A 25,194-nucleotide genomic window follows, 5' to 3' on the forward strand; every position below is an offset into this window, starting at 1 on the left:
TGTAGTGTCAGGAACTACGCAAGGGTGTAAACTAGGCCAACTACGCCTATCTCGGGCCTTATCTTGTGGTTCCGTAGCGATTATGATGTTAACAATAGACTTTTGTTCAGGCTTTCTGGCGGAGAAACTGCGGTTAGATGTTATATACCCGTCGTTGTTGTTTCTACCGTTTCATGATCGTTATTGATGGATGCTGGTGATTAAGTGTATGGCGTTTGTTTCTTGGTGTACCAATTGTTTAGCCTACAATAGGGTTCCTCAGTTTTAGTTAAGTTCTACTGTAAAAACCTAAACTTTAATCCCTTAATCATATTGTAATATTTTCGCAATCTTCCTTTCGTCTTTAATTAAACGATTTTTTTAAATATCACGAAATAACGATAATTAATTTAAAATATCATTATTTTAAAATACTATTCGAAAACTTTGAATTTATTGATGTATTAGTACAAACTGCAGAACAAATCGTACGTGATTTAAGCCAGGAAGCTAACAGCATTGTTTTTGGCAACTGTACGTACTGGAACATTCCGGAAAGTTCAGTCGTACCCGTTGGCTCAGTAACTACTGAAAGCCAATTAGTTTAGGAAACAAAGCAATTTACGTAATCACTGATGGCAGGGCCTTTTGTAAGCATGGGTGGCTAGCACCGTTCTGCTTATTTTCGTGGAGTAGGGTGACCATTGTTCCATATCAGGTGAGACCTCGACCTCGCACCTCAGAGTTGGGGTCTATGGACTCTTCTTTCTGTTCATATATATCTGTCTTGCGTTACTCCATGTATTTCTAGATCAGACATAGATTATTCAAGTGGAAAGAGCTTGTTTATCGAATAATAAATGTATTTTACTCACCTTTTATTTTTTTTCAAATAGTAGTAATAGAAAAAATAAATTGTTCTTCAATTAAAGTACTGCACTTGAGAGGATTTGAAACTTTTTTTGTGAAATCACATCGAAGGGAAAATATCTGAAACAAGACAAGGGTGCGTTTAGATTAATTGGGTTTGTAAAAGAGCTTTTGTTTACTGTCTTAAAAGGTCCACATAATGATAAGCATGGCCGGTATCTACCGCACCGAGAAAAAAAAAAATACGCGGAAGTTAATCATGTTGGTGTTGAGGGTTAACGATGCTCAAGGATACGCAGAGCATACCATGAATACTGTCATCTTATTTGGGCCTTCCTGACCGGGCCTTCCTCGTTGTATTAGGGACTAAAGGTAGACTGATCTTCATTGAAACATCAAAAGTTAAGACTACTGACTTACATTAGGTTGTACATTTTTATCTTAATCATAAAAAAATTAAATTCTTAACGCTCACCTATCACTAAAAACGATGTTTTTGTATTTTCAATGTTCATAATTATTTTAGAAATTGCAACGCTTATTCGGAATGATTCAAGCGTCTACTTCAAACTGCCAAACATAACTATACAAAACTTTGTGTTCAACAAAACAAACAAGCATTATCTTTTATAGGATGTATTGAACCGCTTCCGATCGAAAAGACATCACTAATACTCTGACGTTCACGGAAAACAATATTTGTACACTAATAAAAGTAGAAATATTTGTAATTTTAGCAGGTATTTCATGAAGGCAGTTGATATTTCTTATAAGAAAGTGATTGACAAAAGCGTGACATCCGTGTGAGAGAGAGAGAGAGAGAGAGAGAGAGGGAGGGAGAGAGAGAGAGCATACCTAATTGCTCACAAAAACTTATATGACATTGAAAATCAGTCAACGGGCACATATAATTTCTACAATAAGCAGTGTTAACGCTAAAGACGATTTCTTCTAGGAAACCGTTTTCATATAGGGATATTTTTAAACGATACGTCAAGTATGTAGGAGTATTACGATTGATAGAGGTCTGTCAAAATAGACCAAACGAATATACATATAATAGGTATAAAGTCTATGAAATAGTTGATTTGCTTTTATTGTATTAAATTGCGTGCCATTAAAAACACGGATTAATAAAATAATATATAGGTATATATCGAAATTGTTTTGGAATATTATAGAAATCCCCAACTACACTTACCTTTTTTTTTTTTTGTTAACACTGGGGAATCCATTAACAGATACCCGGTCGATGGGGGTAACGGACCGGGTTATGTCGGACTCCGGCGCCTTCCGAGAGGAAGAAGTACCGACTAAACCCCATCGAGCTCCACCCCACCGACTACACGAAACTTACGGTACCGCGGTGCGCGCCGAAAGTCTCGCCTTAGCCGGTACCCGTACTAATGTTAAGACGGGATCTCATCCCCGGGAAAATCCCGAAGAACCTCGTCTCGCGAGACACACCGTGAGCGGCGCACAGGAGCCACCTTGCACCGCTTCACTACCGGACCAACCACTGGACCAACAGTCGATAGTCCCTACGAAACTACACTTACCTACATAACGTAATTCGGCTATTATTAAAAGGTTATAAATTAATTTCGTTTCACTTGTTTGAACATACGTCAACTGCAATCGTAAATCGTATTAGCAGCCATTGCTCGTTTCTCATAAGTTATAATGTACATAAAATTTGTTATGATAAATCCAACTGTAAAACGGTCCGACCAAAGCAGTTCATTAACTCTGGAGTCCGCTAATAAATACCAATACATATATATGTTATTGTTATGAAAATTGTGCTGAATGCGAAACGCACAGCTATTCTCGTACAGCTCATAGAGTAATTTATCCGAATAGACGCATTACAGAATTCATATGAATACATAAATCCGTTCTACATTCAAACATTATGAATAATAGGCTTTTATATGTAAATAACGCGAATCAATTTCAATTTTTTATTCTTCATTTTAAATTGATAGGTACTTCGAACCATATATTTTGTTATTGTTACAAATTTAAATTTAGAATTTTGAGGCTAATTTTTCGTATTCCACATTTGGGGACGTCTTAATGATAATTTATTTAGGCCATTAGTCAGAATTAATATAAACTCAATGTAATAACGTTCCAAAATCGCTGTTCCAAAAGTGGAAAATCCAATCAAAGCAGTGATAATTTTAGTAAAATCTTAAAAAAGAAAACTTAACATTTTTAAACGGAAGCTGACATTTTCAATGTTGTTTCAATGATGACACTAAAGCTTGATAATGGCTCCGGAAAAGAAAAGAAAATTGTTTGGCAAACAGAGACGAAATACTAAATCTATTTAAATATTTATGAGCGCCCTGGCCTCATCAAGCTCCACTGCAACATCCAATCGTTTATTCATTTCTCCTATTTCCCTACATGACTCCCTGATTCCCAATATTCTAAGTCATTATTTAAGTATAGGTTATATTAAAAAATTCCGAACATAAATACAATAGTACCTACACTAGCACCTACACTCTCGCGAAGCAATTAAAACCATTAAACCAGATCAGTTAAGACTTCAATCTTAAAGTTGTTGTATCATTGAGTTCTGGAAATCGCCTTATCTTAGAATGGTCGTGAGTCCGTCATTCTTAATTAAGAAAAAAAAAATCAGTACATGCTTACACCTGTATTTTATAAATAATTAGTGAATCTCCCGCACTCTTTACTGTAACCAACGCTAAATGTAGAAAATATAATTGTTCAAAAGTAGAAAGGATTTTATTAGAAAACTTCCTGTAACTGTAACCTTTGGTCACATTGGTCGATGGTAACCAAACAATTTTGAAAAATTGATTGTAGTGGGCAATGTAGAAGGGAAAACCAAGCCGTTGATCAGATCAAGTAACCGCGCTCAGCGGACTGTCTGTCACAACTGCCCCGAGGGAAGCCGAAAACCAAACGAAATGAACTTTAAAGTCGTCGTGGCCTAAAGGATAAGACGTCCGGTGCATTCGTATCCAGCGATGCACCGGTGTTCGAATCCCGCAGGCGGGTACCAATTTTTCTAATGAAATACGTAAACAAATGTTCACGATTGACTTCCACGGTGAAGGAATAACATCGTTTAATAAAAACCGAACCCGCAATATTATAATTTGCGTAATTTCCTGTGGTAAGACCTCTTGTCAGTCCGCGCGGGTAGATACCACCACCGTGCTTATTTCTGCCGTGAAGCAGTTATGCGTTCCGGTTTGAAGGGCGGGGCAGCCGTTGTAACTATACTGTAACTTAACACCAGGTGGGCTGTTAGCTTCGTCTAAAGACCATCTAAAGTAATAAAAAAAATTGAAGAGACACGAAGGCCTTTCAAGGATACGACCTTCAGCAATGAACTATCCGACTAAGAAGAAAAAGAAGAAGAACTGTGACCGTCAAAAAATTTCAACCAAATTTTCATCAAAATTTCAATCAGAAAAAAAAACCAAAACATAAAAAAACACGAATGAACAAACGTATTTTTTTTAATTTAAGATTTTTTTTTTCACAGAAGTTACTTCTCTTGATGTTCCATAATTTTATTCCAAAAATTCACATGACCGTATTCGTATAGAATAAAAATTAAAGAGCATTTAATCAATACCTTGGAACGTTCCGATCGAAGATAGTACAAAAAAAAGACCATTTATTATTTGAAAGAAACACGTCAGCGCTGTTTTGGTTGCTGAAAACGAAACATCTACGAACGAATGACTCTTTATTTGTACAAACTCAACATTGTTTGCTGTTACGCCAGTTCAGAATCGACGGATTATTTTATTTTCATTTTATTACATCCCTTGGATCTAAAATCCTGGGATCGTTTACTTTAACGTTTCATACACAATGTGTGAAAACAATTCCAGTTTTACGACATTTGGTTATTTAATTAGTCTATGAGATTTTTTTTTAAGAATTTCCTTCGGTTAATTCGTTCAAAATTTTAAATACTACTCGTGACTATTTTGTGAGACCACACGGAAGCGTAGTGCGGATCTATTTATATCTGGGAGGGCTATTGCTAAAGTTGAGATTACTATTTCGTGCCTTTAGGTAGGCTAGAATACTATCGTTATTGCCTATGAACTCCAGTAACTAAGATTCCCTCCTTTAATACATGTCTCAAAAACACCATACTAGAACTAATACATTCACACCTAGAACCCCAAATATCTTTCACATATTAAAATTACAAGTTATATAGTACAATATCCAATATATATATATATATATATTTTTTTATTGCCCTTGCAGGCAGACGAGCATACGGACCACCCGATAATGAGTGGTTACCGTCGCCCACGGACTTCAGCAATGCCAGAGGCAGAGCTAACCCGCTGCCTACCATTATTTACCATATCCAAATGTTACTGGTGGTAGGACCTCTTGTGAGTCCGCGCGGGTAGGTACCACCGCCCTGCCTATTTCTGCCGTGAAGCAGTAATGCGTTTCGGTTTGAAGGGTGGGGCAGCCGTTGTAACTATACCTATACTGAGACCTTAGAACTTATATCTCAAGGTGGGTGGCGCATTTACATTGTAGATGTCTATGGGCTCCAGTAACCACTTAACACCAGGTGGGCTGTGAGCTCGTCCACCCATCTAAGCTATAAAAAAAAAAAAACCTCGAAAACTGTACAGTGTTTCAAACATCGAAGTTCTGGTAACTCTGAAACTTATTCACTGGTGGTAGGACCTCTTGTGAGTCCACGCGGGTAGGTACCACCGCCCTGCCTATTTCTGCCGTGAAGCAGTAATGCGTTTCGGTTTGAAGGGTGGGGCAGCCGTTGTAACCATACTGAGATTTTAAAACTTATATCTCAAGGTGGGTGGCGCATTTACGTTGTAGATGTCCATGGGCTCCAGTAACCACTTAACACCAGGTGGGCTGTGAGCTCGTCCACCCATCTAGGCAATAAAAAATAATAATAATAAATGAAGCTTAATTTGACTTCTCGCGAAAACTGAACAAAATACTTTTACAATGATACTGATTCCGAACGGGTATCGAAGCCCAAAATCTCTTTGTATTTGTCTATTTGTTCCACATAGTTCGACTAAAAACTTCTCTGATACAATGCAGTTTGAATGGCCTTGAGATATAATGTACAGAAATAATGCAGTGACGTATCAAAGCTTTTAGTTATCAAGTCTAGTTCTAGTTTTGGTTTATCCGCTCTGTTTGTATTTGCTGCTGAGATTTATCACTGAATTTTCAATAGTAATGCTTGTGTTGGCGATATCGTTGTGCCGAGAATTCCGATCGGAGGATTGGTTTGTTTATTTGGTGTGTTGATTGATACATAGAGAAATGAAAGTTTTCTAATGTATCTGATGTGGAACGCATAATTATGTTATTTGAAAAATACTGTTTTACTTAGTTATTATCATAGTACTTGCATTTAATAGTATTTAGTGCTAGAATATTTGCTGAAAAAATGCATTATTGACAATATAATGTGCGCCGTTTTTTTTTTTGTAAGGAAATATTAATATATATAAAAGCGATTAAAAACCTATTGCCACCTGTGGTTAGCGTTACAGAGAGTTAGCCTTATTCGACGATGACACGACCGTTTACTACTCGAGTAGAAATAACTCCCTAATCGCGAGGAAACTCCAGTGCGCAGCCTTAACCTTAGGACAGTGGTTCCGAAAATGGCGGATGGGACATCATCCCAGCGAAAAGCATTGCGGTGATATTTCAAAGGGGAACCTCTACACGGATTTCCTACCGGATTAGGAGGACATACCCGATTACATGATCCATGACATTCCGCCCCCATATAAAATCCGTTCGCAACCGTGCCGCGTTTGTTCTCGGCACACTCTACCCCATGATCTGTAAGCGGAGTAAAATGTCCCTTTGGAACAAGGTGACACTTTACAGAACTTCCATAAGGCCCGCCATGACTTACGCGAGTGTGGTGTTCGCTCACGCGGTCCGAAAACACATAGACACCCTCCAATCTCTACAATCCCGCTTTTGCAGTTTAGCCGTCGGAGCTCCGTGGTTCGTGAGGAATGTTGACCTACAGAACGACCTGGGCCTCGAATCAATCCGGAAACACATGATGTCAGCGTCGGAAAGATACTTCCATAGGGCAGTGCGTCATGATAATCCCCGCTAACTACTCCCCGAATCCTGATCACGCAGGAGCCAGTCACCGTCGACGCCCTAGACACGTCCTGACGGATCCATCAGATCCAATAACCCTTGCATTAGACACCTTTAGCTCTAACACTAGGAGTAGGGACCCCGGTAACCGTCAAACTCGGCAAAGAGTACGACGCGCAACCTAACCTAAGCATCAGCCCACTGAGTTTCACGCCGAATCTGCGAAGCAGCTACTCCTGAGTTGTTAGGTCTCCTTTGAGGCGCTTGGGTAGCTGTTAGCAAATTCCACACCTCCTGGCTGAACACTTGGTCGCAAGGAGGGGTGGAATTTGCTAACACCTGCACCTGCTCTGATAATGCTGGAAAGGCCTCCGGGCCACCAGTAATCTCTCAAACATAAAATAAGATTCCAGAAAAGAAACGCTTGCGATACATGAATAGTCACTTTCGGCACGTGCCTCTACACAACTGGATTGCGAAAGCTTCTTAAGGTATTAGTCCAAAATATTCGCTATCAAAGTCTGTATCGGCGCAACTATCGGAACAAACGGATTTTAATCAATATAAAGTATCGCGGTAGTCTTGTGGGCCAGTGGTCTGAATCTTTTATAAATCCTTGACTTTTTATCTTTTTCTTCTAAATATTTTATCCTTTTCTGTTTTCACGGAGTCCTCGTCCTGAGGAATGGTTATATCAACTAACACAGTTAGGCGAACATATTATCACGATATTGGGGTTATTGGCGACGATAGTCCTGTTTGTAGTGATAGACTAGTTCAAGTAGGGCGAAATCATTTTTAAGAACTGATCCAGGTTAATTTTGTTAATAAGGTTTTAACAATAAAATGTTAATAAGGTGTATTTAAGTTGTTGTTGTCTCTGAGCTCCGGTAGCTATTTAACACCAAGTGGGCCGTGACCTCATCCGCCCATCTGAGCATTAAAAAACACCTATTAACACTTATAATTTTTTATTATCTGTTGGGATGCAATAGCTGTATTAGCGATCCAGAAATATTATAGGAGGGAAAACGTATTCAAGGATTATTGCTACTAATTAGTATTGCTATGAGTTTACTGGAGTCGTATGCCCAAATCTTCTAACCAGACCAGACTAAAATCATTATTTAATTATCTAATGATAATCTTTCATGAAATTGGCATAAAAATAAAGGAACTAAGCACACGGGCTATATTTTAGTGCTTAATTACTATAATACACTCGCCAGCAATGAAATATAAATACATATAGCTGAGGAGAATGTAAAAATCCAAATATTCATTTTCAATGCATTGCTGATGTGAATGCCTAAGCAGTGGCATCAGCAATTTTTGGCGCAATTACAATTCAATTTACGCTTATGACTGGCATCGTAGTCACTAATTTGTTTTGATATTAACCAGGTGTTTACGTTACAAAAAATATTTCGAATTTCTTTGGAATTGAAAATAAAGTTATGTAAATTATTTAACAGTTAACTAAATTGTTTACATTGAAACGTTGTTATAAATGATTTCGCATATTAATTTAATTGTCAGATAATTTTCCCACGTTATGAGGTAATAATATGTTGTAAAGAAATAGTCAGGTTTTTGTATAAATCGGTTAAAATCTAAAAAAAACATGTAGATGCAAAAAGCTACAGAATTTTGATTTTGAATTGTCATTATTTGCTTCAGTTTTCACGGGTGGTAAACATGCTTTAAATCACTTTTATTTAAAATTTAACGTCGCTTTTATAATTTTCATTACATATATTGTTTCTAAATCATTTCGGATCCATACAGATACCATCCTTATTTCTTTTGACTTGATGTAAAATGTAATGGCTAATAGCTTAAAATTTGAAAACATGAATTTTACACGAATCGTTGCTAAATTAATTTAATATATAAGTATATTATAATTATATGAAGTGTTTTTAGTGTTTGTTCGACATACGGGTATACATGCGTATACATGCAGTAGCAAATCCACATTCATTAAAGAAGGTGAATTGTATGAAAAGTGATCATATTAAATTGAAATGAATATGAAATTGCTGGGACTTTTTATTATGTATAATCCGTGACTTCTATACGCGTACAGTGATGAGGAGAAATACACCCCATGCGCACATACCACGTAACTTTGTCCACTGGCTGCCTTGATTAAGTATCTCATCCGAAGTTCGAACAAAGAGCTTCAGTCGGTTCGATGCCAATATACGCTGTGTACCACTCCTATTCATAGATGGAAGTCAGGCGACTTCCTCTTGATTGAGAAAAAGTACGTTTTAATAATTTTTATAATTATATTTTAAAGTCCATAAATAACTACAAATGCTCCACTTTCCACATTAAAGTAATTTAAATCACATTATACTTTGCACAATTTTAATAAAGTCGTTTATTAATAAGGATCAGTTAGGATTTGTGTCTATTAAATAATAATATGCAATTCCACCAACATTCCACTCAAACCTATAAGAGAGTATCAAAGTCTAACCAACCACTTTGTAGTTTCTAATATAACAAAATAAACCTTACTGCAATACGTCACGATTCAAAATCCCACTTAAGCTTTGGTGTGCCTAGAATTAACCATCTTTGTCCAACGAGGAGGGTATCCGGGTTGCCGATTCCCAGCGGGACAATAAGTTTGATAAATCGTCCCTCCTGGTCGCCGGTTCGCCATCAAGTATGATTACCTGCGTTTTAAAGCTTCTGCCGACAGCGGACGTTATTTTGGTGACAATAGAGATTTTAAACGAGTGTTTACATGCGATGTTGATGACTTCGTGTGTGGGCTTACTAATGCCTCAATAATTATTTAACAGGATCAAATTTGTTATTAAAAACAAACAAATTAATTAGATGTAAAAAAATTTAAACACAAAATTTTAGTTTTTAAATTGGAAAAAAGAAATTGGACAAAAATTATTTGTTCGCATCTTCATGCATTGTGGTCTAATTGTAAGTTTTTTTTCAAGCAAACCAAGTTTCATCGTTGAAACTTTCATTATCGTGTAGACTAAACGAAAGAAAACGAGATAATAAGAAGGTAGTGATATTTATAATGGATACACGGGTATATGATGCTTTGTCGAATATCTTCTGTTCTATGCTAGCTACCGCTACATAAGTCGTCGTCGTGGTCTAAAGGATAAGACGTCCGGTGCATTTGTGTTGAGCGATGCACCGGTGTTCGAATCCCGCAGGCGGCTACCAATTTTTCTAATGAAATACGTACTCAACAAATGTTCACGATAGACTTCCACGGTGAAGAATAACATCGTGTAATAAAAATCAAACCCACAAATTTTAATTTGCGTAATTACTGGTGGTAGGACCTCTTGTGAGTTCGCGCGGGTAGGTACCACCACCTTGCCTATTTCTACCGTGAAGCAGTAATGCGTTTCGGTTTGAAGGGTGGGGCAGCCGTTGTAACTATACTTGAGACCTTAGAACTTATATCTCAAGGTGGGTGGCGCATTTATGTCGTAGATGTCTATGGGCTCCAGTAACCACTTAACACCAGGTGGACTGTGAGCTCTTCCACTCATTTAAGCAATAAAAAAAATCTATTATTTATTTAAAAAAATAATGAATACGTAATACTCTCCGGGGTTCAGTTAAAACTCTTCCGGGACTTCGTTCGATTTGCATTGACAACATTCCTACGGAATACACGATCAGCGCTTTTATAGAAATTCAATAAGCCGCCATCCCCTTATTTACAGATTCACGCCACGAAAGTGAATAAGCAGACGAAATGAGTGCGCGTTCGTTTATGATCGCTGGCTTTATCAAATTAATGCAATAATTTTTATGTGTTAATTGAAATTAGCTGAACGGTAATATGGGATTACGAATTCGATTTCATTTTTTTAAATTTTATTGCATTGATTTATCACATTTTTACTTTTATTACAATACTTCTAAAATCTATATATATAAAAATGAATTGCTGTTAGTTATTCTCGCTAAAACTCGAAAACGGCTGGATCGATTTGGCTACTTTTGGTATTGAATTATTTGTAGAAGTCCAGAAGAGGTTTAAAAGGTATCTACCTTTTAAACCTTTTATACATATGAAAATGCTCGGAATTAAATAAAAATAACAATTTTGTTTTTCCTTTGATGTGTCCCCCGTCGGAATTGGAAAATTAGCTTATTTTATAATTGCCATTACATGCAAGCTAGAAAATGGCTCCGCTGAGTGTAAGTAGTCAACATCGCTCATGGACACCAGCGATATCACAGGCACAGTCTGACTGCTGACTAATCACTGATGGCTCAAGGCTTAGATTTATTATGTTTGTTTTGTTTGGTATTTGTATGTATTGCATTGTTAAATCATTTTGCACGTAAATTTCAAGAATGGAAATAAAATGTAAATGGATGTAATGTAAAAGGTAAATGGTTATGACAATCAATAGTAATTTGCAGAACCAAAAACAGATGCAGTAAAAGAAACACCGAAAGAAGAAACAGAAAAAGTCCCTTCCTATGGCATGTTGCAATGGATATAATATGTACTATTGAGAAAGAAACACCAAAAGCAACAACAAAAAAGTCCTTTCCGATGACACCTTGCAATGCATATTATATTTTATGTGCTATTGCAACTCATTCTAAATCCCTATGCAGCATGATAAGAGGACATCCTGGTCTGAACCCACAAAAGTGTGGGATAAGGGCAAGAAGATGAAGAAGTAGTTTAATCTTTTGATTCAAAAAACTGATTTTAAAACAATATACATTGAATATCATTTCCAAACTCGTCAATAGGTCTAAAAAAGATCAACAAACACAGGAGAAAACGGCACTTAGCTGTTTTTTTTTGCCTGTTAAGATATATTTTTGCCTGTTAAGGTGGGTGGCGCATTTATGTTGTAGATGTCTATGGGCTCCAGTAACCACTTAACACCAGGTGGGCTGTGAGCTCGTCCATCCATCTAAGCAATAAAAAATATATATATATATATATGTATATACATAGTAGATGATCCCGCTAAAACAATACTTTGATGTTTTGTTTCATGTATGCATTTATATGATAATTATCTTATACATTTTATTATTAAATAGCATGTTATGACATTCGCGTTTCAGCTTTAAAATAATAATAATTTGTGGTATTATGTGATTTGACGGTACTTAAGTACTTTGATATTATTAAAGGAATCGCAGTTTTAACACCCTGATAACCATTTAAAAACTCGATAAATGCGAGCACTAACAAGTTCTTTCGTTCTACAAAACTTTAAATACATTATGTGATCCACGAACGATGTTCTGTTTCGTATCCAAGAAATTACAGTTCATAAGTATAGCCAATAAATAATGTGTTATTTCAAACAAATGGGCGTTAAATGTTATTGTTTTCGCAGGTTTAATCAACAGTACGCGTTTTTGTACGAAGGTCGCTACCAAGGATTGTGGCAATTTGATTTGAAGACAGTGGTATACCAATTTGAATTACTCACTTAGCGCAAAACGATATTTTTTTTTTTAATTGCTAAGATGGGTGGACGAGCTCACAGCCCACCTGGTGCTAAGTGGTTACTGGAGCCCATGGACATCTACAATGTAAATGCGCCACCCACCTTGAGATATAAGTTCTAAGGTCTCAGTATAGTTACAACGGCTGCTCTACCCTTCAAACCGAAACGCATTACTGCTTCACGGCAGAAATAGGCAGGGCGGTGGTACCTACCCGCGCGGACTCACAAGAGGTCCTACCACCAGTAGATTTTCTAAATTACATTTTAAACGAGACTTACAATATACGCTAGAGTACAATTTTCTAGAATAAAAGTGAATTTTAAAGTTTTTATTACTTTAAGCGCAGAGTACTGGTAAAATTTAGACACAGGGATATTCTTATTTTTTCTTGGTGTTCTCAAAACAACTTAACGTTATCATCAGCATTATCGATTCTGTCGCGAATTTTTCTAAGGGCCCAGTCGTATCAGTAATAACACACGCATTGCTGTGGAAATGACATGAAATAACTTGTCAAAAGCATAAAGAGCCGAATGAATTTCTGCTATGCACGCAACGAGAGTCGTTTGGGCGCATTTAGCAGAATCACATAATAATAAATTGAATTAATTATTGAAAATTTATTTGATGCTTTCAAATTAAACGAATATACAGCCTAGTTGATGGTTATTTTCACTGTCGTTTATCGACATCACGAATTTAGGGGAACAGCTCTCGGGAATAGCTAAATCCTTTTTTGTTTTTTCAGACCTTGTTTGAAGAAGGACTTGACGCTCAAAAAGCACTGTTAAACGGAGTTGTTTCCAAGTATGATACATGAGAATGCACAGTACACTAATGAAGCATTTCAAAACAGTAGGGAAGAATTTGGAATTAGTGACGGGTAGTCTGATAGTAAAAATGAGATAGTCTCGTCATCTTAAGCTATTCATCAGAGCATAGAGCACATACCCTAAGTAACACATAGTTTCAATTACAGAAAGCATCTCACTTCTCTGATCAGTCCAGCTCAAATGTACTCTTAAATTATACACTTAAAGAACTAGTTCTTTTCATAAAAAAAAAGTATTCAAATATGGTTTTTATTTCCATTTAATCGGGTGCCATTTTCAAATCATTACATCGTTCCGCTGTGCTTCGCTGTGATGTGACACAAATCCACTGAGGGATCCTGAATGTGACGCTATAGTCAGTCGAGCGCAATGACGAGTGTCAATTCTCTTGTTTGTAGCTTTAACATTAAGTCAGTCGGCTTTACGGGGATTGAATTACGCTGAACAAACACTACCGATCTTGTTAGGCTCTGTACAATGAAATGTCCAGCCTTCAAACTTTATAGACTGTGAGAAAATACAGCCTAAAGAAATCTATTTCCAATTTTAAGCAACAATTTATTTGCTTAGTTAATTAGATGTCATTAAAAATAATATTGTCATTGATTTTTGTGAAGATTTTTAAGTTGATCAGAAATATTTATTTTCATACATAGATAAATGCAAATACAATCTGGTTAAAAATTACAGAACATATCGTGAGTTTATGTTGAATCTTTGCAAATTTTCTAGGCTTCCTCTACGAGAAAACAGGCGAATAAAACTAAGTGGTCTTCCTTACAAAGGCGGGTTTTATTCTAGTATAACGATATCACGAGCATGAACGTGCAACAATGAGTGAGACGAGCCATCCAAAGAGAGCACGCGACTTCAGGCTACACGCCTCGTTTATCTTGGGGTACTTGCCCTGCGCTATTAACATTTTATAGAGGAAATTTACGTTTGTTTGTATTTTGTTCTAATACTAAAATATACATACGAGCTTATTGTCCAATTCATGTTCTGTGATATGAAACTAGACATAACAACGCAGACGCCCTCGTCAGCTGGAGATTGAGGCTGAAAATTCACTTTTTCTCAGCCTCGAAAAGAAGCAATGTATAATGGAGGCCGTCAGCGCAAAAGTGGCCTAAGCTAACCATAGTTATTATGGAGCAATGAGGTTTAATGAAGTTTTCATGAATTTGAATTTGAGTATGCAAAAAAACAATACGCGCAAAAATAACTTTACAAAGCCATCTGTTATCTATGGGTGAAACTACGGATAGGCCGGTCTTGCATCAAAATTTATTATATTTTAAATAAAATGCAATATACTTAACTATAAGCATGATTATCAAAAAATTGTGGGTTAGGCCACTTTTGCGCTGACGGCCTCAATTAGCGACAGATATAGTCAGAAAGGTGATATCCGTAGGTCGGATCTATACATACGGACCAACAGTAATCCTTAACAGATTGATAATTTTATTTATTAAAACCCGGTTTCATTTAGTAAGAGTGGAAAGAAAAGTTTTATTTTTTGCATTTCATGACAAATAAATACCAACTGTAGGTATTCGATTGCGTTTGATTTTATTCGAAATAGAATATACGAGTTAAGAATAATTATGCTATTTCGTTTATAATTATTTCGTCATCGAGGATGGATCTTGATAGGATATTCGATATCCACTCTTTAATCACATAAGTACTATACAATACATTCATTAAAATTTGGAGCAATGATATTATATCGACAGCTTAATGGAAAATCAGTAAAGACACATGTACTAATACCAATTACTCTTCTAGTATTAAGCGCTTACCGGAGTCCTTAGATGTAGTAGTAGTAGTTAGTAATTGTACTCCTTAGAACTTATATCTCAAGGTGGGTTGCGTATTTACGTTGTAGATGTTTATGGGCTCCAGTAGCCACTTAACACCAGGTGGGCTGTAAGCTCGTCCACCCATCTAAGCAATAAAAAGTTAAAAATTGTCATAGCATGAATTCTGCCACCATTAGACATGAAGTCGATTCACAGTCGCCCTTATAGTATTGTTACGCCGATAAGAGCAACGCCATCTATCGTCGAATACCAGAAACGAATATCAAAAGTACTAGTAAACTCGAGAACGCTCGAGAACTACAACGCCATCTATTGTCAAATTGCGGAAACGCATATCGAAAATACTCAACTTATGAGGACTCCGCCTGAAGCGGATTACGAATTGTAAAGTGTTCTGTAAGGGTTGTAAATATTAAATAGAGTTTTAATTTGTACTTTAGTGGAGCTTTTATTTATCCCGAACTCCAGCGCGTAACAGTATTGTATCAATGGTCTACCCTTTAAGCTGGCAAGCATTACTATTACACTTCACGGCAGATACGGATGGGAAGGTGATACGTATCTGTGATGGCTTTGAACACGAACTAACACCACTAAATAGCAGTTGGCGATCGTTGTTAAAATGCTATAATACACTCTCCAGTGAATTCCTTGATCGCCTTTACGATATCGACAATAAGATATGTAGTGGTGCTATTCTAGGACCTTACAAAGTCAAATGTTATAGTTACATATAAATTGATACATGTAATTTCGATAAAATATTATATATATTATGTACATATTACAATTGCGTTGAAATAATACTTGAAGCGCAAAATTTACAGGTGAACGTGCGAGGAAAAACCTGTTGAAAATACGCCCAGAACATTTATTCTCGGTTGCGACCGAATTTGTCTTATTCTCTCCGAAATGGTTGTGTTAGTGGTTAAACATAAAAAACTAGGGTTTTATGAGGGCTATATTGGGATGTATTTGCTTTTGGAGAGTTGCGAATTTTCTTCTGAATGAATTTTATTCAGTTTTGCTTTGTTTGAATATGTTACGATGAGTTCATAATAATGTAGTTATTACAGAATATGTTGGACGTTTTAGTATGATCGTTGAGTTATATTAATAAGTAAAAAAATTATATACGGGTTGACATCACCTACCATCATTCTACTGTGAGAAACATCAAAATTTGAGAAATGAATTTTGAAGACACAGATATTTAATCCTTAACTAAATGAAGCTAAAGGGAAAAGGGTTTTCCAGAAATCTTCCCGATTATCTTTTGAACGTGACATTTTCCTCCTAAAGGTGTTTTATCAGCGTCCTGCTTCAATATACAATATAAAAGATGAAATTGTGCCGAATACGAGGTTTAATAAGATAAGAATTTCCAATCTTCATCGAATTTCGTCCATCAGAGATAGCGCGGTGCCAAGAGGAGTAAATGCTTTGTGAAGTTACAATTTAATTTTTGTGAAACATCTTTGTTGGTATCTTGCGAGAAATCAAATGACAATGAATTTATGGACACTTTAAGGTTCCACCAAATTTTCAAAGATACCATTCTTATAGATTAACATCAGTAACTGGATTAATGTTAGGTAATAATGCAAAATTGCTCAGCCCACTGATGAAAATCAGTTAATAAATAAAACAGACTATGTGGCAATTATGTGATTTGGTGTATCGTGGTCTAAAACTTTTCTTAAACTCAAGTTTTTATTTATTTATTTTTCTTTGCTGATGAGTGGATGAGCAGCTCACGTGGAGCTAAGTAGTTACCGGAGCCTATAGACATCTACAATGTAAATGCCGGCACCCACCTTGAGATATGAGTTCTAAGGTCTCAGTATATTATAGTTACAACGGTTGCTCTACCCTTCAAAGGTGAATCTTAGAACTCATGTCTCAAGATGAGGAGGTGCATTTACTTTCTAGATTCTGGGATCTGATAACCACCTAGCACTAGGTGGGTCGTGAGATCGTCCAACCGTCTAAGAAATAAATAAAAAACTTAAAAAAAATAATGCTTAATGAGTTTTTGTCGAATATTATTCATAATATAAGCCTACACGAGTATGTACTTACTACCTTTCTGACTATAATAATATGGGCCGCGCATCAGCTGTGTATCCCTGTTTTAAGACTGAGAAATCCGTAATACAATTTAGACTTCAGTCTCATGTCTCAATGAGGGTGATCGCATTCACGCTGTGATAATTACAACCGAACGCCGGACAGACCGTGACCATGTTCACACATCATAGCTATTAAAATTAAATAATAGTATACAGCAGAACTTTGAAAAATAAGAAGTCGCCACACGAGAAATTTCCTCAGATTTTTATGCTTCTCCCGGGGTCATAAAATCGAAAAGTAAATTGCTTTACGGAAACCTATGAACGACACAATAGATCAGCCGGATGGTTCCAGAAAACTCATCTTCGGGGATAAATGACACAGAAAGCCTTCGATTTGGACATTGAGCTTCGGCTGTGTACCCTTTGTATGAAAATGTTATTTGATGTGTTTTTGGTTTGTTGTAATTTGTATGTAGTTTTAAGGGGCGATGTTACTTATATTCTCATCTTGTTTTCAAATGAACGCACATTTTAAAATAAAAAATGTACATTATTTTTGCAGTATTTTCTATATATGATATTTTATTTGTATATTTACAAATTTAGAAGCCTATTAACTGTATTGTCTTGTTTCTTTTGATAACATCTGATGATCGATTCAAAAGTCAAAGTCGATTTTAGGCATTAACTAGTATAATTGTTTTATAAATTATTTACGTTAAGCTATCATTTTTTAAATGTTAATATGTTGAAGTTCTTTTATATGCAAGAACACAAAGTGACTTAAAAAAACAAGCCCGTTGAGTTTTTCTTTTTTAAAACTGACGAATTTTAAAACTGTCGGCAGAGTCTTGGCCTTCAACAAGTAAGCTATGATAACATTTAAGTTGATACATAAATTAATTTAATAATTAATTCCCTGAAAACTTTATCGTTAACTGTATCAGCTATAAAAATAAAAACAATTTAGCCATTCTCGAGTGACACATTTAACAAACAACAAAAGTTAATTCATTATTAGGAAATAGAATTGTTTACGCAAATTCACATGTAATTAGTACTCTGTAAAAACGAAATTGTTTATCTGTATTAGATCAGTACGAAGCCGTAATAATCTATGTTAATGTTCAGTTTTACCATTCACTACTCTGTTCGCTCTCTGCCCAAGCGCCTCTCACGCGAACGGACGCGTCTTCAGTACACTTCAATCAGACTTGAACATAATTAAATGTTCTAATTAAGACTAAATACAATTGTCCATAAGAAGTCAGTGCTTTTATTACTCAGACTATCAGTACGCTGCATGCGATCCAGCCGAGCCCGTCTGGTGGCCCATGAAATTCAGTAACCACGCTCATTCGACCGCCATATTCAACAAGAATTCTTACAATTTCATCGTCTCGCATCAAAATTGTAACAAATCTTATTTCATTTGCCAATCAATGTAACTGCAAATAGCACACGCAAATTATTGAGAGTGCCGCGCGTTAAATGACAGTTGAGAACTGTTATCGATATTATCTATATATTTATAAATGAATTGTTGTTCGTCAGTCTCGCTAAAACTCGAGACCGATTTGGTTAATTTTGGTCTTGAATTATTTTCGGAAGTCCCGAGAAGGTTTAAAAGGTAGATAAATATGAAAATTCTCGGGATTAAATAAAAAAAATAACAATTTTGTTTTTCCTTTGATGTGTCCCCCGTCGGACGGATTTCTTTTGTTTGTTTTAAGTTTATTTTATACAAAAGCTTAGGTATTTTGTTTATCGATTGAGGCACTACGAAGTCTGCCGGGTCAGCTAGTTAAAATTATATAGATTTGGGCTACGAATAAATAATAAGTCGATTTGGGCAATATCATGATGACTATCATAGCTTACTGTCGTCCTAAAAACGCACACTTGACCCCAAAACCTTGTTCATCTGTAAACATCGATTCATTAATGTATTTTTAAAACATTATCTTCAAACATTCGATTACAATGTTCTGCTAGAGGGTGTGTGTGGAGTTAACATTAAAAAATAAGGACACACGTTGCGAATTATGTACCTTTTTTTTCCTATCTAAGCTTGTAGCCTAGAGAGGCTATTCCAGCGTAACCCTAACTAGTAGGTGAGCTCACGGGGCTCAAACCTGACGACGTTGCTAACACGAACCCTAGCAAGAGCCGTGCTTCGCAGAATCTACCACCGGATCGGAAACGCGACCCACTGAGAAGATCCGGCGAGAAACTCAGTGGGATGTGTCTGAGGGTTAATTTACTCGTCGAGCCCTTCGTCGCTAGCGACGGGTTCGACGAGAACGGTGACCGGTGCTTGAAGTACCTAGAAGCACCGTTAGTGGATCGGGAGGATCCGAAATGACGTGTTTTGGGCGACGTCGACTGCTTTCCATTCTTTCCGCAGGATCGGGAATGCTATGTGCCTACAAATCATTCATTGTTTCAAAACTAATGTAATTCGCTTATATGTAAGAAAAGTAATTACAAAGCTCCTTAATTACGGTGAAGATAATTGTTTCAAGTTTAAATATTATTTAGAGTATAATATTGTTATCAATATATATTTTTTATAACTATTGACATAAATCAGAATATTAAAATTATTCATTAAATTAAAATTTAGAGTCTTATTTTAGTAACTTACTAAATTTAGAATCTTAAACAAGATTAAAACAAAATTATTACTGTTTTAAACATGAAATTGTCACTACGTCGATTCTTATGTATAGGTACAGTATAGGTTTATCAAAACATCTAAAATGTATTTTTTTAGTTACAAATTACTTTATATTCAATCGCTATCAACAACGGTCTTTGTAACATAATGTATTATGGCAAATGTACTCTAAATTATTAAGAATTCAATATTCACTTACAGTAAGTAAGTGCTATTTATATCGATAAAGTTTTTTTTTCGACTGCATGTCAATAAGTTTACATCAATCAAACAGGTCACGGCTCTGGCAAGCCGTATTTTAGTCTTTCCGTATAATTTATTGACACTTGAAAATGGGGTTAATGGTTCTTTTGGTCCTGTTTCCAGTTAAAGTTTAACATTTAGTTTGTTTAGACCGCTTATGAGTTTAGTGATTTAAATATTTTAATAATGTTACAAATATATGAACTTTGAAAAAAAGTAAATAAAGTACTTGCTGAAATATAAATTAGGTCCGAACAAATCAATTTAAAATTCAATAAAAGATTTGTACTGGAAATTACATTCTCATTTCTATATGAAATCTTCTCCGCTATTTCACCCGCGCTTAATACTATAGTTTAAAAACAAGGACCACGTGTCAGGAACTGGATTAAAGTGGTTATTGGAGCCCATAGACAACAAAGACGTAAATACCGCCAACTGATTTGAGGCCTCAGTTCTAAATCTCAGTTTAATACAAAAAACGGCCGCTTCACTTTTCGAACTGAAACGCATTATGGCGTCGCTTCAGAAATAGCCACGATAGTGGTAACTACCCGTGTGGGCTCCCAAAACATATAATACCACCAGTAGCTATGCGAATTGTAGTTATTTTATTCTGGAACTAATTCGTGAACATTTGTTAAGTACGTATTTCATTAGAAGCATTGGGATCTAATTTGCGGGATTCGAACATCGGTAAAATCGCATAGCTTGATACGAATACATCGTCTTATCCTTTAGGTCACGTACTAAGCGCATAACCTCAATGTTTGCTCATTGAGTGCTATCTCTTCCGATGTTTGGACTTTTTGAGCATTCAAGGGATTTTGTCCATCCGACTCCACCATATCCTGCCGACTGTTTACAAAGCGTATTTCTTACATTTTACTACTAACTCAGCACTAAGAACTGTAAGAAGCGTTAAGAATATTTAGTCACATACTCATCTAAGTCAAAAGCCGATTAGATTATTATTATTCTTACGCACTGGGTTTCAGGTTAAATAAAAACTCTTAAGGAAATAAAAATTAAAACTCAATTTAATTATTATAATGCATAAGGTAAACTTCAGAATAACAATTCGCTTATTTGACCTCGCTTCAGATGATCCTTTTGTTGTTTCGCTTCGAGCAGAACTATATAACTGCCTTGATGTCGTCTTTACAGCGCTTTTATAGCCAACACGACATATCTACAATTTTCCAGAACATTTCCGATAGTACTGATCGTTTCTATATCCGTTTTCGCTATTTGACAACAGATGGAGTTACTCATACCGGCATAACATTATTATGACCCTTTACCGTACCTACGCTTTCAAATCAAATCAAATCAAATCAAAAATATTTAATCAACATAAATGAAAGTACATACTTGTTGAACGTCAAAAGAACTACTGCCAATTCACAAGAACTAGCCTCCGTCCTGAGAAGAATTAGCAAGAAACTCAGCGGGCATGTCTTTTTTTTTTTTTTTAAATATTACATTATTTTTTTAATATTAGATTTTTTCAATTTTAGAGATTCAATTTTCAAGAGATTTTCAAAAAATAAATACCGTTTGTTCTCAAAAATGTAATAAAATCTCATTTTAATTAAATTACTTCACTCCGTATCATATTATTTTCATAACAGTACCATAATTCGTCTCCTTTATTAATTTAGAAAGCTATTTGGCTGTGATTGTATCAACGACATTATAAATTAAATTTTGCTCGTACAATATAATTTTATTGTTTGCCATTAAATTACGACGGCAAGGATTCTGATATTTTTGGCATTATTGATTTAATTTCGTGTTCGTCTTAATCAAAACTGTTGATCGACATCAGCCTATTTCTGTCGTGAAGCAGTAATGCGTTTTCTATTTCAGTTGCAGCTGACGAGTTTGTCGGCGGATACCGCAAACTGGAAAATGTGTCTAGGGCGGTCCTAATAAATTGGTGGGGATAATTTGCGAGAAGCAATGGGTAGTAATGGCGCAGATTGGGCTTAGTCTTTTAGCAATGGGCAAATAAAGGGCCGATGCTAGGTGTAGATCGTTTTTAAGAAGGACTTATGTGAGGTGAATTCGATAGTGGACATCTTCATTGCACTAAAGTATTTTATTTTATTTGGGTTACGTACCTAGTAAATTACATTTTAGATTTTTTGTAATGAGCTTTGATCATATTTTGTGGTAAAATTCAAGAGCATCGGGAATTATAAAAAAAACGGGGCTCGGCATTTTTGAAAAAAAAAGAGTGATTTCAACTTAATTTATAATTTTTTCATTTTTAATACAGATTCAAACGGTACGTTATTGAAAAAAAGAATGTTTTTTCATTAATTCCTATTTGAATACCCGAGATCGTTTCGTTATTACGTAAAAAAAAAAAATATTTTGTCTCTTATTTTTAATATCAAAACCTCACTTGTCTGAACGCGGCACTTATTAAAAGGCACTCAAGCAGAAAAGGCCCAGAAATTATTAGCAGAGAAACGCTTGTATACAGGATGAATCGTTCTCGAACACTAATTAATAGTTTTTCCTAAAACAATAGCACTAAAATAATCACATGAATAAACCACTATTAATTTATGTGCTTCAAGCATGATCTGGTTACACCCTGTAAATTATGACTAACATAATCTCTGAGTTATATGTAAAACTTCTATAAATTTTTAATTCCGTGTTTTTATTGAAAATTAGACGGTAGTTAGCATAATATTGAAATGTCGACGAAAGACATTGGTAAATTGTAGTTGTAGTATTAGAAGAGTCGAAAAAAAATTAAATTAAAATAGTAAACGTGAGATTAAAAGCAAAAGTAGTTTAAATTATGCCCGCGGCTCGCAAAAATCGAAGAAAATCCTGATGAAATGAGATTCTATTTAAGCACATCACTTCTTTCTCAAAATAGAGGTTATGATATACTATAGAACATCAAGTCCAAGTTTTATTGGACTAATAAGTGAGCTTCCTTTTAAATTGAAACGTATGCTTCGCAACTAACATCGTAAGGACGTTTTGCTGGCGACTAAAATTAGAAGGACATACGTAACATCGTATGCAAACTGTCATGTTATTACATCAGTGATTCTGCAAAATAAATTGTATAGTATTTTGAAAAGTTTTTTTTAATGCGTTAGTAACTGAACAAGTACAAGATCAAATCAACGTGGCCTAAAGGATAAGACGGATTCGAATCTTCCGGGCGGGTACCAATTTGTCACCACCACCATCCGTTTTAGCAATAAAAAAAAATCCCCGCGTGATGTCCAAGTTTCAGTTGTATTTTATAGCAGCTCTCCCACCCTCCAAACAGGAACGTATGAATTCTTCGCGGCTTAAATAAGCAGGTTGTTGGTACCTGTACTTACAATGCGTCCTACCACCAGCAAAAGCCCGTTAGCGATCGCAGTAACCTGCATTAATACTCGGAGAATGCAGGTGTCCTTTCTCCGGCGAATTAGTTGGTAATTATTTAAGATACCCTAGGGATTGTACTATTCTTGGCTGACATGGCAAAACCATACTAAACAACAGTATTCAAAATATGTTTCTACTTGATAAAATTGCTTTCGTATGCATGAGTAAATTGATTTCTCAATTGCTTACTCAAAATACTGTGTAATCTAGTATATAAAATATAGTAAATAATATAAGATATAAATATACATATATTATAGTATAATAACATTATAAGAATAATCTTACCGGCTAATAATAATATGACATGTTATTAAGAGTTATTATTTATAAAATTCTTACGGCTTAGGGCCGTGTGTGCACAGCTAATGGAAAATTTATCCGTCTTCGAGTAAAATGAGAAAAGTAAACAGAGTTACAAGGATAATTTTGTAAGGTCAACCGTAAATAATTTCGTTTCATAGGTTTTTCCTATGACTGTGATTGGAATAGAAAATATAAATACTATATTAAATCAAACGAAGCGTATTATATTATATTTGCAACTAGCAAGTCTGTATCATTGAAAACAATTTATGTAGAGTATTAAGCGGTAGGCAGCGGCTTGGCTCTGCTCTTGTCATTGCTGAAGTCCATGGGCGACGGTAACCACTCACCATCAGGTGGGCCGTATGCTCGTCTGCCTACAAAGGCAATAAAAAAAATGTAGTTCTAATATTCAAGAACGAGTATGATAAAAGTGAAACAAAAATTAATTAAAGCAAACAAGAATTTTGTAGTTCATAATCACTAAAACGTCCATATTACGAAACTTGTTTTTTTTTTTTTCCAAATATTTTTAGATACATTACTAATAGGCGTACTTAAATATTTTGCACAGGGTGTATTGAACACAATGTAATTCATTACATTGTAGGTAGGTGCTTAAAAAAAATATCAAAATGTTATTGAGATTTCTTGTTTTCAATTAAAATATAATTGGAAACAATTTTCCTCTCCACGTTTACAAGAATTCTGTAACAAAAGAGAAAATGTAATACATGAAACGGGTGAAAATTTGGTAGCAACTTCTTTGGTTTTTTTTTCATTCATAATCATACATTTTGTTAGTACATATTACTTAATGTTATTACTACTAACTTGAAAAAATACACTTTAAAATCTGACTCCATTTATTACTATTTTTTGGGTATTTTATAAGTGCCAGCTGCAAAGGCTTTTAACTAACAATTCCTCGTTCCTCGATCTTACTCGTTAAAATGTTCAGAAGACTATGGTCGAAGGTCAACTACTGTGCGAATTCGAATAAGTTTAAAAACTTATATTTCCATGAAACTTTTTTGCAACAATATTAATATGTAATAGAAAAAAATAAATGCTTCTATAGTCTAATTGAGTACATCGGATGATTTAGTGTCTGAGGTATTCTTATCAAGAGATAGAAATAGCGGGTTCCATTTATTTAAAGAACGTAATGTTAAATAAATAGAATAAATTAGCTGATGTTTTTTTTTATTGCATACACGGATGTGAATGAACGCACGTGTGGAAGGCTTAACAACGGAGGGAAGATATTCCACCGAGCTGGTGATATTGCTTGGTTTTTTCTTTTTTGTTGCTTAGATGGGTGCACGAGCTCACAGCCC

At 35.4% G+C, this 25,194-nt stretch overlaps 1 protein-coding gene across 1 annotated transcript in view; it reads right to left on the reverse strand.

The window, feature by feature from the left end:
* Ca-alpha1T (Ca[2+]-channel protein alpha[[1]] subunit T) overlaps window positions 1-25,194 on the reverse strand; it is a 183,117-nt gene that overhangs the window by 148,607 nt on the left and 9,316 nt on the right. Inside the window, exon 2 of the mRNA XM_089734129.1 lies at window positions 855-969. The gene's annotated coding sequence lies outside the window, so the exon portion shown is untranslated. The remainder of the gene's footprint in view (window positions 1-854; window positions 970-25,194) is intronic.

The sequence above is a fragment of the Bombyx mandarina genome, chromosome 17, assembly GCF_030267445.1.
Source record: "Bombyx mandarina strain Sakado chromosome 17, ASM3026744v2".
NCBI classification, from domain to species: domain Eukaryota; kingdom Metazoa; phylum Arthropoda; class Insecta; order Lepidoptera; family Bombycidae; genus Bombyx; species Bombyx mandarina.